This window comes from Balaenoptera physalus (genome assembly GCF_965194825.1).
Source record: "Balaenoptera physalus genome assembly, chromosome: 10".
NCBI classification, from domain to species: Eukaryota; Metazoa; Chordata; class Mammalia; order Artiodactyla; family Balaenopteridae; genus Balaenoptera; species Balaenoptera physalus.
The window spans coordinates 16,736,029-16,750,446 of NC_138889.1; the positions used below are offsets into that span (position 1 = coordinate 16,736,029).

Here is a 14,418-nt window from a genome sequence, read left to right on the forward strand (position 1 = left end):
TTAGGGGGTTCGTCAGGAACTGGTTATCTGAAGGAAACAGGCGCCAGGCTGTTTAGCTGTCTAATATCCTGACAGGGGCGGGGGGCAGAGGCAAATTTAAAAAAAGGTTTCTCTCCTTCTCCAGACACGGGGTGCTGAGGGCGTTTGCTGAGTTGGGGCTTTGTGGAGGGAGGTGGGGTAGCCCCAGCTCATGCCCTCCCGGGGGTGTGGCTGTGTCAGGGGGTCCCAGCCTCGTATCTACACTGCTGCGTGCGTGCGTGTGCATGTGCGTGCGCCTGCGTGTTCGTGCCAGTTTCTAGGTGCTGCTGAGAGCAGAGCCTGGCCTCTTTCAGGGAGGCCTGGGGGAAGCTGGCCACTGGGTAGGGATGGGCAAGACGTCAGGAACACAGCAGAGCTGGGGACCCCTGAGTCGGGGAGAATGGGAGGCTAAGGTTGGTGGGCCTCTTACTTTTTTGACGACCACTTGTCCTATTAAACTTGGCCTCTTCTGCGGGATGGGGGTGGGATAACTTTTGGGAAATGCTGTCTCCTCAACCTCATTGCCTCTGGGGAAGGAGAAGAAACACTATTCCCCCAGCGCAGGGTATAAACGCCTTTCCTCTGAGTAGCAGAGACACAGGTCACTGAGGGGTCATTGGGTCCATACCCCTGACTTAGGCCACCATTGTGCTTGCATGTTTTTGGTTCTGAAGATCCTTTGGAAAAGGGGAGTGCTCTATTCCTGCCAACTCTTCTTGGGTTTGAAAAGTTCTGCCTGTTGTCTAACCGCATCCCTCCAGCTGTACTCTAAGTCTATCAGGAATCTGATGGAGTGGGGGACTTAGGGTTCAGGGAGTGGCCTGCTTGGGAGAGGGAGTGTTTAGTGCGGGGACGGGTGTGAGGGGATGGCTGGGGAGAGCAGAGGGCAGGAATACGAGGAAGAGCAGCTCACTGACCAGCATCTCTTCCTCAAGTCAGGGAAGCCTGGCATAGCATGACTGTATTGATTCAATTATTCCCTACAATGTAGTACTCTGCATTTTTGTGATAGCAACAAACAGAGTTGAAAGACATACAAAAATAAATGATCTGAAAGTTAATATGGATGAATGGGCATCTATGAATTCGAGGAGAGAGGTTTTGTTTTACATTGTAAAATCAATAGTGTGCAGAACAATGTCCTAACTTCCCCCGGGGACCCCAGCGAACCCTCCCTTATCGATCGCCATGCAAATTAATTGAATTCATGAAATCCACATTTCTGGGTAATTGATGCTGCTTATAATTACCTCCGAGTTATGAGCTTTTAGGGGATTGCATTGATTCCTGGGCAGCAGGGAGGGCAAGGCAAGGGAGGGACAAAGGCTGGGTTCCTGGAACTGCTGGCAGCAGCTGCCGAGGTGGGCATTGGGCAAGCGGGGGATGGTCGAGGCTTGGCGGGGGGCTGGGGCATTTGCCTGGTGGTGGAGGGATCCTCATCCCACAGAGTTTACTGACCCAGCCTGCGTGACGCTGGGAGTTGGGGCAGACCTGAGCAGCTACACTTGGACATTTGAAGGACCCCCAGGAGGATGGCTGCTCCTGGGAAGCCGAGACTATTCAGGGAGTAATAACAGCAAACACTCATTTAGCATTTATTATGAGCCAGGCATTGTTCCAAGTACTTGACACGTATAGGACTCATTAAATCCTCAAAACAACCTGTGAAGCATGTACTATTACTGTCCCCCTTTGATTATTGAAAAATGAAAAAATGAGGCACAGAGAGGTTAAGTAAATTTCCCAAGGTCACACAGTGGCAGAGCTAGAATCCTCGACCACCAGCTAATCCATGAATGGGCTTCAGGAGCAAATCTCCTTAGGTCACATGAGCAGTCCGCATGTCAGTGCATATGAGTATTTTTCAGAGGAAGGGTCTGTAACTTGCATCAGATGACCACTGAGGCAAGTATCTGTTATAGAAACATTGTTTCTGTTATTTGTACAGTGGCGAGCGTTTGGATCCACATTCTAGCACAATGAACTGTGTGACCTTGGAGAAGTCACCTAAATTATCTGAGCCTCTTCTACAACTGCAAAACCAGGAGGGGCGGGTGTTCCCCTGGCTTGTTTGCAGCTCTGGCAGTCTCTGACTGACAGAGTGTTTATCTCCCAGGAAGCCCCGAGCGGAGGGGAATGTGGGGCAGAAATTATGCCCGTTTTACAGATGAGGAAACTTAGACACAGAGGGGCTAGTTCACTTGGGGAAGATCACGTGGCAGGTTTGTGGCAGGGACACGAGGACAGGTGGAGCCAGTCTCCAAGCCAGACACAGCTCAAGCCACCGTCTCTTGTCTGCCTAGGGACCCTCCCATGTGGATCAGCAAAACCCAAGGCGAGTCTGATACTAGGCCCTGCAGCCTGCACCTCGGCCCCTCTGCCTGAGGGCCACACCCCAGGTTGGCCCTGAAGAGCTCCCTGCTCCCCGCTGTGGCTGCTTGGGAAAGCCGTTGCTCCTCCCTGGGCTCAGCCCTTTCTCTGTGCGATGACCAGGCTCTGGGAGCTGTGACTGGGGCCGGCAAGGGGTGCTCGTGGCCACAGGGTGGGAAGGCTGGGTTGGAGCCCAGAGGGAGGCAAAGTATCCTAACAGATACTATCTCCATGCTTCCCAGAAAGTACCTGGGTGATGCTGGCCTCCTCTCGTCCTTTCCTGGGCTTGGCGGAAGGTGAGGGCTGGCCATTTGTGTTGCCCCTCCCACCTCCCTGGCTCTGTTTTGGAGCTGTTGAGGCCGAGGTTCAGAGAGACTCACCCCCTGATTGGTGGAGTCTGGCCTGGTAGAGCTGGAGCAGCATGAGTTGCTATCCGTGCTGGGGACTTGGCCTGGCTCCACGTCCCTGCCGGGGCTGTCTGGGCTGGCCAGGTGGCGCTCACAGCAGGGAGAATGGGGCTCAGAGTTCAAGGTGGTGACTGGGGTAGATTGGCAGCTCGGCCCTCCCTCCCTGTGGCTGGAGCTTCTGCCTGGCTCTTGAGGACTTGGTGGGGGAGGATGTGAGCAGGAGCTCCTCGTTGGCACTAGGTGGTAGCCTGGCTGTCCATCTCCCAGAAGGTTTGGGGCTAGGAGGGTACCTGCTCCCTCTAGGGCAGCCACCTCTGCAGAGAAAACAGGGTCTGTGGCATGCTCAGAGGCTCCAGTCACTGTCACAGCCTCCTTGGCTACCCCCACCCCTTCCCCACTGGTCTGAGGCTCAGGCTCTGCTAGGGTGTCCTTCCCAACACCAGTCACAGATCTGGAGAAGGGACTTAGAAGGCTGAGTCATCGAGGCCCCCAGGTGGCCAGCCAGAGGGTGGAACTTTCCTGACTCCATCCTGGTGTCCAGATCATGAGCTCCTGAATGACCTTGAAGTCTGTCTTCTGGACTCATGAGTCTTGAGAAATGGGAGGGATCTTACGAGATCATCCAATCCAACTTCCTCCCCAAAATGAGGCTCCAAGACGTCCTATGACTTGCCCACAGACGGGACATGTATGGTTGAGTCTTCAGGCCAAGACCTCCAACTCAAGTTCGGGTTCTTTCCATGACACCAAAGGCCACTAGCCAGCCCCATCTCTTCTCTGGATGACTTCTGGGCATCTCTGGGCGGGGGGCATCCGGTGAGGAGTCTTTGCTCCCCTTCCTCTCTCCCTGCCTTCACCCCAGAGAATCCTAAGACTTCATGGAGATTGAGGACATGGTGGAAGTCTCCTGCCTTGCTGCCTGGGCTTTCCCCTCAGGCTGCTGGGCCCCCTGGACTGTGAAGAGCACAGGCTTCTAGATCTAACTAGAGTCCTTCCTCCCTCCCTTCTGAGGGAGAAGCCCAGACGCCTTCAACACACCCTAAGGCAGAGATGGCTCTAGGACAGCCTAATTAAGTGAAGTTGATGAACTCATCAAAAATGTGTTTAATTAAGATTGAGAACAAATTGTGGGATGCTTGATGTTCCTCTGTCTCTTCTCTCTCCCTGCTGGAGAGGAATTGTCTCTGCCCACACTGAGCCCCAAGAAAGGACTAGGGTGAGGTCTGGCATGAGGCCTAGAGTGAAGGACACCCTCAAATCATCCTTACATCTATCTGTTTGTCCATCCTTACATCTATCTTTTCGTCCATCCATCCATCCACCTACTCATTCATCCACCCATCTATTCATCCATTTTTCATCCATCCATCCATCCACCCATTCATCCATCTAACTGCCCACACATCCATCTGACATGTCCTTATCCTACTCTGTGCAGGCACTGCGGTGGGAGGTATACTCATGGTTACAGAGATGAATGAATGCTGGATGGATGGGGGGCCATAGGTGTACAGGAGGAGGACAGATTATCACCCCATGTCAGAACTTCTTGGGGTTCCCAACAATTGTTACTTGAGGAGAAGGCCTCAGAAGCATGGACCTTCCTCTGTAAATGAAATCGGGCTCCCTGAGCTGTTTAAATTCTGTGCTATAAGAACATGGCCTTATTTGGTATCACAGGTGCCATTGTCTCAATCATCCCGCACATTTGGGGAGGACTCACCAGGCCTGTTCCACTGTGATTTCATTTAACTCTCGTATCAACACTGTGGATCTGATGCTGTTATTACCCCCATTTCACAGAGGAGGAGACTGAGGCTTAGAGAGGTTAGCAGAGCAAAGGTGGCTAGTGAGTAACCCAGGGTTGTGATGAGAATGAATGTGGTCAAGGCCAAGATTTGCTCTGTAAACAAGCCCTCAACTACTTAGAAATGTTATGGGACAGGAATGACCAGTGTCCTCTTTTTTTTTTTTTTTAAACCTTTCCTTTTAAGCTCCCCTTGCAAATTATTTCAGGCCCTAAAGGAAATGGGCAACTTGGGAGCCAGAAGGTAAATAAAAGATGGGAAATCCCCAGCCAGACCTGCTCTCCTGGCTTCAAGGGGTGAGTATTCCAAGACTTCAACTTTGAACTTGATGTTGTATATTTATTTCTCATTTGATTCTCATGTAATGAGACTCTTTGCTGTGCCATGAGAATAATAGCCAAGGAAACCAGGCTTATCATCATCATTTTACAGATGAGAAATGGAGGCAGAATCAAGGTCACTTATGCAAGATAACCCAGGTAGTAAGTGGTAGACTGAGGTTTAAGGCCAGGTGAGGCAAATGTCATTTTGTTCTCACTTCTACCCTGGCCTGCCCCCTAGCCTAGGCAAGCTACACAGCAGTGTCAATGTGGGAAGAGCTGGGGATGATGGGGACCTGCTTTTCCTGGGAATTCTGAACAACCCAGACCCCGCCCATGCCCTCCATATCCAGGCCTGCGTCATTCAGAACCCTGTCTGCTGCAGTACTTGTTGACGTCCTGCCTCGGTGCCTCTGCATCTTCTCCTCACCTTCCCTGCTGTGGGCGCTGTGTTTACAACACAGGTCCCCAGGGGCCATTGCTGGGGGTGTGGCTCTAGACCCGACTGCAAGCCCCTGTATTAGCTACCCATTGCCTTGTAACACATTATCATACACTTCAGGATCTTAAAATACAGGTTTATTATCTCACACCCTTTCTGTGGGTTAGGAACTCGGGAATGGCTTAGCAGGGTGGTTTTGGTTCCAGGTCTCTCATGATGCTGCAGCCAAGATTGGCATTCGAGCCAGGGCTGCATCATCTGAAGGCCTGACTGTGGCCGGAGGAGCCACTTCCAAGATGGCACACTCACACGCCTCGGTTCCTTGCTGTGTGGGCCTCTCCGTGGGACTGCTTGAGCGTCTTCACAGTATGGCTGCTGCCAGAGTGAGTGATCCAAGAGAGAGCAAGGAGGAAGCTGAAGTGTTCTTTATGGCCTAGTATCAGAAGTCACACTGTCACTTCTGCCACATTTTTTTAAAAAATCAATTTATTATTTATTTATTTATTTTTGGCTGCGTTGGGTCCTCATTGCTATGTGCGGGCTTTCTCTAGTTGCTGTGAGCGGGGGCTACTCTTCGTTGCAGTGCAAAGGCTTCTCATTGCGGTGGCTTCTCTTGTTGCAGAGCACGGGCTTCAGTAGTTGTGGCACGCGGGCTCAGTAGTTGTGGCTCACGGGCTCTAGAGCACAGGCTCGGTAGTTGTGGTGCACAGGCTTAGTTGCTCCACGGCATGTGGGATCTTCCCGGACCAGGGATCGAACCTGGGTCCCCTGCATTGGCAGGCGGATTCTTAACCACTGTGCCACCAGGGAAGTCCCTAATGGCTGACATTTATAGAGCACCTACTATGTGTCAGGCACTATACAGATATTGTCCATAATCCTTAAACAATTCTGCAAGATGGGGAAAGAGAGGTTCAGAGAAGTTCGGTAACTTGCTGAAGAACACACAGCTAGTCAGCAGCTGTGGATTCAAATCAGGCTTTCCTGTTCTGCCTCCTGCTGGGCCTCTTGCCTCTCCTCCACCTGACAAGCCCTTCCCCTCCATCTCTGCCCTTCCCAGCCTTCGAAGTCTGGCTCAGTAACAACCAGGGGGAGGCTTTCTCTGATGTGCCCCAAGCTGGCATTAACTGATCCAAGAGAGCTCTCCACCCTGTCTATTAGCGTATGAGTGGCTTGAGGGCATATGTTTGTCTAATGGTCCCCGTGTCCCCAGAGTGCCCCCGCACACACCTGGTACATAGTGGGAGCTCAGCAAGAATTTAGGACACAGTGAGTGGAATGGTCCCCCAGCCAACCATCTGGGATTCAGAGACCCTGCATCGCCAGCTGGGGGTGGATGCTGCAGGGATGCCCCCCGTGAGTCTCAGGGAAAGGGTCAGAAATCGGAGCCCCTCCTGGCCAGTCAGCTGTGACTGTTTTCTGCCTGCTCTCCTCTGCGCAGCCCCGATGTCCTGGCCTCTCCGTGCTCCAGCGCAGTCATCTGGGCTGGCTCCTGCTGGCCTCATCTCCACCCGGTTCCCCGCCCCAGCCCCCTTCCTGTTATCACAGCTCCCGAACTCCTTGCACTTTCTTCCCTAAATTGGTTCTCAGTAAAATCTCTCTCTTTATTGACTCCTCAGTCCTCGTTAGGTTTGTTTCTGGAATCTTTTGTTCCCCCCTCCCCCAGCTCATCCAAGTCTCACGCCTCGGCCTCTATGCCCCGCCCCCACCCCCCTCCGGCGGCCGGACCTGTTGCGGGTCTTCTGCGGAGCCGCCCTCCCTCCTTCTCGCTGCGCCCCTCCCTACGCCCGGCTGCCTGGCTCTCGTCTCCAAGGTTACCCAGCGACTTCACCGGGCTCTGCTTCCTCTTCCCGCCTCCCCGTTTCTTAGCTGTGCCTGCGGGGAGGGTGGAAGAGGGTTGGGGCCGCCTGGAGAGATTGTGCCTCCCGCCTCCCTGGTCCTTTCACTGTTGGTTCATCCCTTTGTCTCCTTCGCTTGCCTTCCTTTCCCCTGCCCTGTAAGCTTCCCTTTCTCTCCTGCTTTGTAAGCTTCTCTCCTCGTTTCTGTCTCTTTGTCTCTCTCCTTTTTTCCCTACTTCTTTATTTCTCCATCTTTCTTTTTCTCCCTGTCTCTCACTTTCCATCCCCCTCTGGGTATCTTTCTCTGAGTCTCTCTCTATCATTTGGCCTTTGCTCTCTCTTCTGAGTTCGGTTTTGAATCAGAAGCAATAAAGAGTTATCCCTGCTCCCATCCCTGGAGGGGCCCTTAACCAGCACCCCGTCTCTTTAGGTTTTGGTGTTAAAGGCTTTGCAGGAGGAGGTGTAAAGTCAGAAGACCAAAGCAGGCCCAGGTGCAGAGGGGAGTGCACAGCAGCATGTGCATTCATGCCAGGCCCCAGGCCAGACCAGTGCACCTACGCCCCTCACCTGGCCTAAGCAGAGGCTGAGGCTGACAGGCCCTGCCTCCCCTGTGTGCGGGTGATGCTGTCCCTTGGCTGAGGCTTGCTGCATGTGCCTGTGATCTACAGGTGTCGCCGTTTAGTCACACCAGGCTGTGCACAGGACGAGCCTGGCACCGAGCCGGGCACACAGCAGGTGCCCAGTACGTGTGTGTCTCCTGAGGAGGGACTTGCGTGGAGCCTCCTGCCTCCTCGTCACATAGGTGTTATGTAACATTCTAGGGGCAATAAAGCTTTTCCCAAGAACCTTTTGAGGGACTTTTCCAGAAATATTAAGAGAATAATTTTTTTCCTTTAGGAAGTGTCCGTTTCCTTCTGCTGAAAATTTTCCATTTTTCTCTGACTTTCATATCTGTACACAGTAAATGGCCTCTATATTTCAACTTGATCATTATATCTTAATGCATCTATGTGCCTAAACTAATAGTGCTATTGTGAAGGGCCCTAAAAACAAGACATTGCATAAATTTGGACCCCCTCACATTTTCCCCTTAGCCTCAGCGTTTCTGGACTTTCCCCCCCATATGTCTCTAAACTAGAGCCCTGGGAGATTAGACTGAGATGACGGTGCTAGGCGCTCCTAAATATGGGAGCAAGGAGGAAGCTGCCAGCTCAGCCAGGCTCAGCCAGCCCACCCACCCAGACCTGGTCAGACCCCATCCAGTACAGTCAACCAGGCCCAGCCAGATCCCAACAGACCCAGCTAGGCTGCCCTGAGGCTTTGGTTCTTAGTGAGTCCTTCCTGGTGCCAGAGAGGAGCTCTTTCTAGCTTCTGTCCCAGATTCCCAGGATGAGCAAAACCATCCTAGCTCACCTATGTGTGTGGGAGGACAATCCACGCCATTCCGCCGTTCCCCCTCCCCCACAAGTATTTGGGAATACATAGTTACTGTGTGCCAGCTCTAGGCTATCCTCCACCTCCTGGCATGCTTCCTGTCTTCTATTGATCTACGACCATTGCCTTTTCAAAAATGGATGTATAATCACCTCCTCCTGGAAGCCTTCCCTGATTAACTCCATTCACTCACTCAACATGGACACTGGGAATACCTTAGTGAACAATGCAAGTGAGGTTCTTGCCTCCACAAAGCTTACATGAGAGGGACAGACAGTAAACAGAAAAATGGGTGCTGTGGGACTGATAGGGGATCATACCCTGGCTGGAGGGTCAGGGAAGGCCCAGCCCACTCTCAAAGAAGAAAGATCCTGTCCTGAGAGGGAAGTTCCAGTCCGTCTCTCCACTGACTAGTGGTGTGACCTTGGGCAAGTCACCTATCTTGGAGCTCATTTTCCTTGTCTGTGAAAGAAAGGGGTTTGGAAAAAGGTCGCTTTTTGCTCTAAAATTATTGTGTCTTTACTTAAAAGCAAATTTACTTTCAGGTAAGTTTATAAACATATCACGTTATTTCTTGAAGCTTACTTGGTCACTGCAGAAAAATGTAAAATTCCAATTAAGCATAAAGAAAAAAAGAAAGAAAAAATAAGAAACACAACAAAACAAAAAGGCAAACTAACAAAAACATACACACTGATTACCCACAATCCCTCCTCTAGGGATAAGGGCTCCTGGCTCTCTGGGAATCTCACAGAAGCTGGCAGTGAATCTCCCCCCAGGTCTCTGGAGCTGCTCTCTCTCACACTCACCCCCTCCCTTTCCCTGCTCTGCGGTCCCAGGTCCCAGGTCCCAGCACAAGCCCAGGCATGGGGCGGGGCAGGAGGCAACCTCAGGGAGCCCTGGACCGCTTGGGGCCTGAGCACACTGTCTTTCTCCACGGGCAGATGGCCCCGTTGTGGCTGCCTGGGCTGGTTTGGAGTCTTGGGTCATGGCTGATGCTGAGAAGCCGTCCTTCCAGGGCTCACGGAGGAGGACCCCCCGACTGCAGGCACAGACTCTGCAGGACAGGCTGGCGGCCGGTGCACCTGGGGGCAGCTGCTCCGGCTGGGCTCACCGACGAGGGCGGGTGGGGCTGCAATGCCGCGTGGGGCCGAAAGATGGCAGCACTGCACTGCCTCAGGCCAGCGCTGTAGCGGGGCGGCCGGAGAGGCCCGTCCAGCGGGGGTGTGTTTGTGTGTGTGTGTGTGTGTGTGTGTGTGCGCGCGTGCGCGCGCCCTCCAAGGCTTTCGGTGGGGACCACCGCTTTGACTGGGCCTCATGGAAGGTGTGGCTCATGTGGCCTTGACCCAGAGTGACAGGAGGATCATTGCGTTCTGGAGGCCTCTGCCCTGGCCTCCATCCTGGAACTGCTCCCCACACCTCTGGGGTCATTTGCTGTTCCAGTGCAGAACAGTCTAGGGGTAGGACCTCAAGACCCTGGATAACTGTAGCCTGGCCCACCTGCAATCCTCTCCCTCCCCCAGCCCCACATCACGGCAGGTCTTCCCTTGTAGATATCAGGACTGGGAGGGGAGGGGAGAGGGAGGACGGCAGGGATGGCTAAAATCTCAGTTGCAGTTTCACTGCCTGGCCTCCAAGCCCAGTTCTACCACTTGCTTGCTGGATTACCTTGGGTAAGTAAATCAACCTCTCTGAACTTTCACTCTAAAAGGGGGACAATAAGAATAATGTTAGGTTTTATTATTGCTAACTATTTTAATCGCAGCTCTAAAAGACCTTCCCTCAGTGTGTTACGCCAATTCAGAAACATTTCCTAGTGGTCGTATTTCCTGTTAATCCCTGTGCTTGTCCTTGTTCCCCGGCTCAGGACCCCCAACCTCTGCATCTTTCTGCTCAACAAGAGCTCGGCGATACCTGCCATGTATTGGGTGTGGAAGCCATCCTGGGCACTATGCATACATTTCAATGAACCCTTATAAGAAAGCTTTGAGGCACCACCTTATACAAATGGGGCAACGGGGGCTCAGAAAGATGAAGTAACTTACTTGAGGTCACACAGCAGAGCCAGGATACCACTGCAGGGGTCCTAGTCCTGGACACTCTTCCTCCAGACCCCTGGACCCCAGTCTGCCAAGCCAGTTTGCTTCTTCCTGTTCAGATACCAGTCAGGGCCCAGACCCCCCTTCTCTGGGGTTCTGGCCCTGCTCCAAACCCTGGATGCCATTGGTATAGCTGCTAAGCTCCTGAGCACTGTCGGGTGGGGGGAGAGGGCAGGAATGAGCCTCAGGCTGGCCTTGGGTGAGTGTCCTCTGCGTGAGGCAGGAAGGGGACAGAGTAACTCCTGGAGGCTGGTGCCCAGCCCCATCTGTGCCCCCCTCTAGTGCTGACCTGTTAGGCTGAGGGAGTTGACACCCTAACAGCACCTCTCAGACTCCAATGAGTTGATGATGTGTAAACTGGTTATTAAGTGTAATAACAGTGCTTTGGTTTTTCCACGGTTATGCCTGTAAGTGCCTAAGTGACAGCTGGCTTGTGCCACGGTGCTGCATTCTAAGTGGCCTGAGGATGGTGCATTGTGAAGAGGGTGGGGGGACCTCCCAAGGCGTTGGATGGAAGGAGATCAGGAGGTGCTACCTCCATCCGTTGCCCATCTTCTGTGGGTGAGGCCTTCCAGGTCAGGCGGGAGGATGGACCCTGACTTCTGGGCCAGGGTCTGGGCTGGATGGAATGTGTGGATGTAGGACATCAAACCATGTAGTGATGTGTCTCCAAACCTACTGGATTCTCAGATGCCTGATCCCTGGGTCCACAGTTTAAGAATTGGATTAGAAATCTGGAGCAATTAGGCTTTGCCCCTAATGGCTTGTGATCTCAGGACCATAGCTTAACTCTTGGAGTTGCCCCCTCTGCACAATGAAGGGGTTGAACAGAGTTGAGTTATCCACTTAACTACAAGTGTCAATGGTTGGAAACTTGCTGTTAGACATACTTTGCTTGGCTCACACAGTGCTTTACATTTACATGCCAGCATTTAAAATTCTAGACTTTCTAATAGAGATCTTCATCTCTGGCGTTTCTTCAGAAATTTTAAGAATTGGTATAACACTGAGCCTGCACGCCTCCATGGCAACAGTTGGCTGCAGTAATACCCCCCTCACACAGGTTTATATTCTCCAACTTGCCACAGTCCTCACCACTCCCTATTGGACCCCAACACTGCGGCCGAGTGGCGACCACGGTTTGACTTGTTACCCTTGATCTGCCTTACTTGTCTGCTTTCAGTGCTTGACCCTGCATCAGATATTCATTGGGCCTACTTTGTGCATGGCATCTTGCGTTTCATTTCAGAAATTATGATGATAAGTCAAAGAGCTTAGAACTGGGAACTGAGCCCTATATATAATCTTAGTATAAAGAGATAGGAGATATCTCCATCATCCTTTTCAGCTTAAAAATTCTAGGAGTCTGTAATACTATGGTTCTCTGATGCTGTCTCCCTGAACTAGAATAATGAAATATTTCATTTGGGCTAATCTCCATCTCCATGCTGCAGTCTGAAAGGGAGATTGTTCCCTTCCCCCTATTCTCATCAGGCCTCACCCTGGCCCTGCAAGTAGTTTAGTCCCCCTGGGTATATGTGGAGGGGACTGTCATAATCTCACCAGGTACCCTCTGCCTCAGTTTCCTCATCTGGAAAGCAGGCTACTGGGTTGTAGACAATTTTTGAGTTTTGTGTTTGAGTTTTTCAGGCTACCTATTCCATGAGTGACTTTGGACAAGTCACTTCATCTCCCTGAGTCTTCTCCTCTGCAAAATGGGGAATGTACTAGCCTTCTTGTATAGGAAAGTGTGTTCTGGAAACCAGAAAGTACTATACAAATTGGATAATTTTGGCATTATTAATTTTATAAGTGTTATAAATGACAGAAGATATTTCCCCATCCCCTGTATCAAGGGGATAACAAGAGAATAACGTGAAGTGATATGCATGGTGGTGCCTTGGAAGGGAAACTGTCCCTGTCCACAAGGGATTCTTGTATTGTGATTATTAATATAGTTTCACCAAATGGTCTTGGCTGGAAGCCCAAAGGGGTAGCAGCTGCTGAGACTCGGAGCTCTCCACCATTGTGGCTCATGTCTGACTTCTGCTCAAGGCAGCACCCATCTTTTCCTCCCCTCCAGGCTGGCTTTGCTCCATCCCTTAGGACTTGTCCCAATCATCCTTCCCCCACCAGTTTTCCTGGCTAACCCAGCTCTGTCTGCACCCAATTCTGCCCGTGCTTTCTGGGCCCAGATGTCAAGGGCCATTGAATGCCCATCTTGAAGGGGTTTTAGTGATCACCTAATGATTCATTCGGTGGTTGAATTATTTTTTGAGCCCCTGCCATGTGCCAGATACATGTGCCATGTACAGAATAGGTACTGATCCGGGAATTGGTGTTACAGTGTTGAATAAGACAGATGAAGTCCTTGGTTTGTGGAGTTTGTAGTGGGAGGAGACAGAGATAATATACAGGCAAACAAATGAGTACAAATGCCGAGATAATTTAGATAGTGACAGGTCCCATGAAGAAAATAAAGCAGAGAGAATATGCTCCAGAATGATGGGGTGGTGGGGAGTAAGTGGTTAGGAGACTTCCTGGACGAGCTGATGTGAGCTGAGACCTGAAAGATGGAATGAAGCAGCCAGGGGAAACTGAAGGAGATGCATTCCAGATAGAGGGCATGGACTTGGCTTGTCCAGACTCCTTAATTAACCGATGAAGAACAGAGAGGGAGTGTCTTATACGAGGTTGCACAGTCAGTCAGCAGCAGTAGAGCAGGGCTAAAACCCCGTTCTCCAGACTCCCACCCAGGCTAGCGCTCTGCCAATGCAGCCCTTATTTCTTCTTAATGAAATGTCAGCTTCTCAAGGGCAAGGCTGGGCCTCTAGTGTACTCCCCACCTGTCAATCATCTATCTGCACCCCAGCCAGCGTCCTCCTGTGCACCGCTGTCCATCCCAGGGCAGCCGTGACTCTGCTCCAGCTCTGACCTCTGGAGGTAAGAGGGACGAGGCAAGAGCAGAGAGAAAGCGGAGTGGCCAAGTGGTTCCTGCCATTAAACGCTAAGCGCAGTAAACCCAGTGGAATCCCAGCCTTAAAATGGCCTTGTTTAATTAATACTAAATGACTGTGGGACCCGTATGGATTTATACATTAGATCCACATTAACACCAAATCGTTTGATCACGAACAACTGTTAAGATAACTGTTAAGATAATGAACACAGGCACTTGACAACTAGACGAGAAGGGTGGGACTCAGCTTCCTGCCCAGTCTTGGGGGGAGTAAAGCTCTCTTCTCAAGGTTCTGCCTCCTTGCTTCCTTTCTCTCCCTCTTGCTCTATAAGTTGTTATTTCTGAAAGGCATATATTGAGCTGTCCATGTGCCAGGCATTGTGCTGGCACTGTGTGTGCGTGTGTGTGTGTGTGTGTGTGTGTGTGTCTGTGTGTGTGTTACAGAACTTCCCTCCTGGAGCTTGCAGTCTAGATGAGGTGTGTGCTTGAAAATGAAGCATGTTACAAGAGAAATACATTTATCAAGCATCTACTAAGTTCTGGGGCTTTACAAATATCTTATGTAATCCTCTCAATATTGAGAGATGTACGTATTATGGTCACTTCTCAACTGGCAGATGAGAAAATTGTCCTTGTTAAGGACGAGTACGCTGCCCAAGGTCACCCATCTAGTTGAGGCGGAATTGGAAATAAAACCCAGATTGAGCCTCCTGAGCCCTTGTT

General features: G+C 51.4%; 1 long non-coding RNA gene across 8 annotated transcripts in view; it reads left to right on the forward strand.

The window, feature by feature from the left end:
- Positions 1-14,418, forward strand: part of LOC309637113 — a 332,604-nt gene that overhangs the window by 39,105 nt on the left and 279,081 nt on the right. For 7 of the 8 annotated variants that reach the window (XR_014250407.1, XR_014250408.1, XR_014250409.1 and 4 more), the window contains exon 2: positions 4,790-4,899. The exons of the other annotated variant lie outside the window; for it this stretch is intronic. This is a non-coding gene — a long non-coding RNA (uncharacterized lncRNA). The remainder of the gene's footprint in view (positions 1-4,789; positions 4,900-14,418) is intronic. 8 annotated transcript variants of the gene reach the window in all.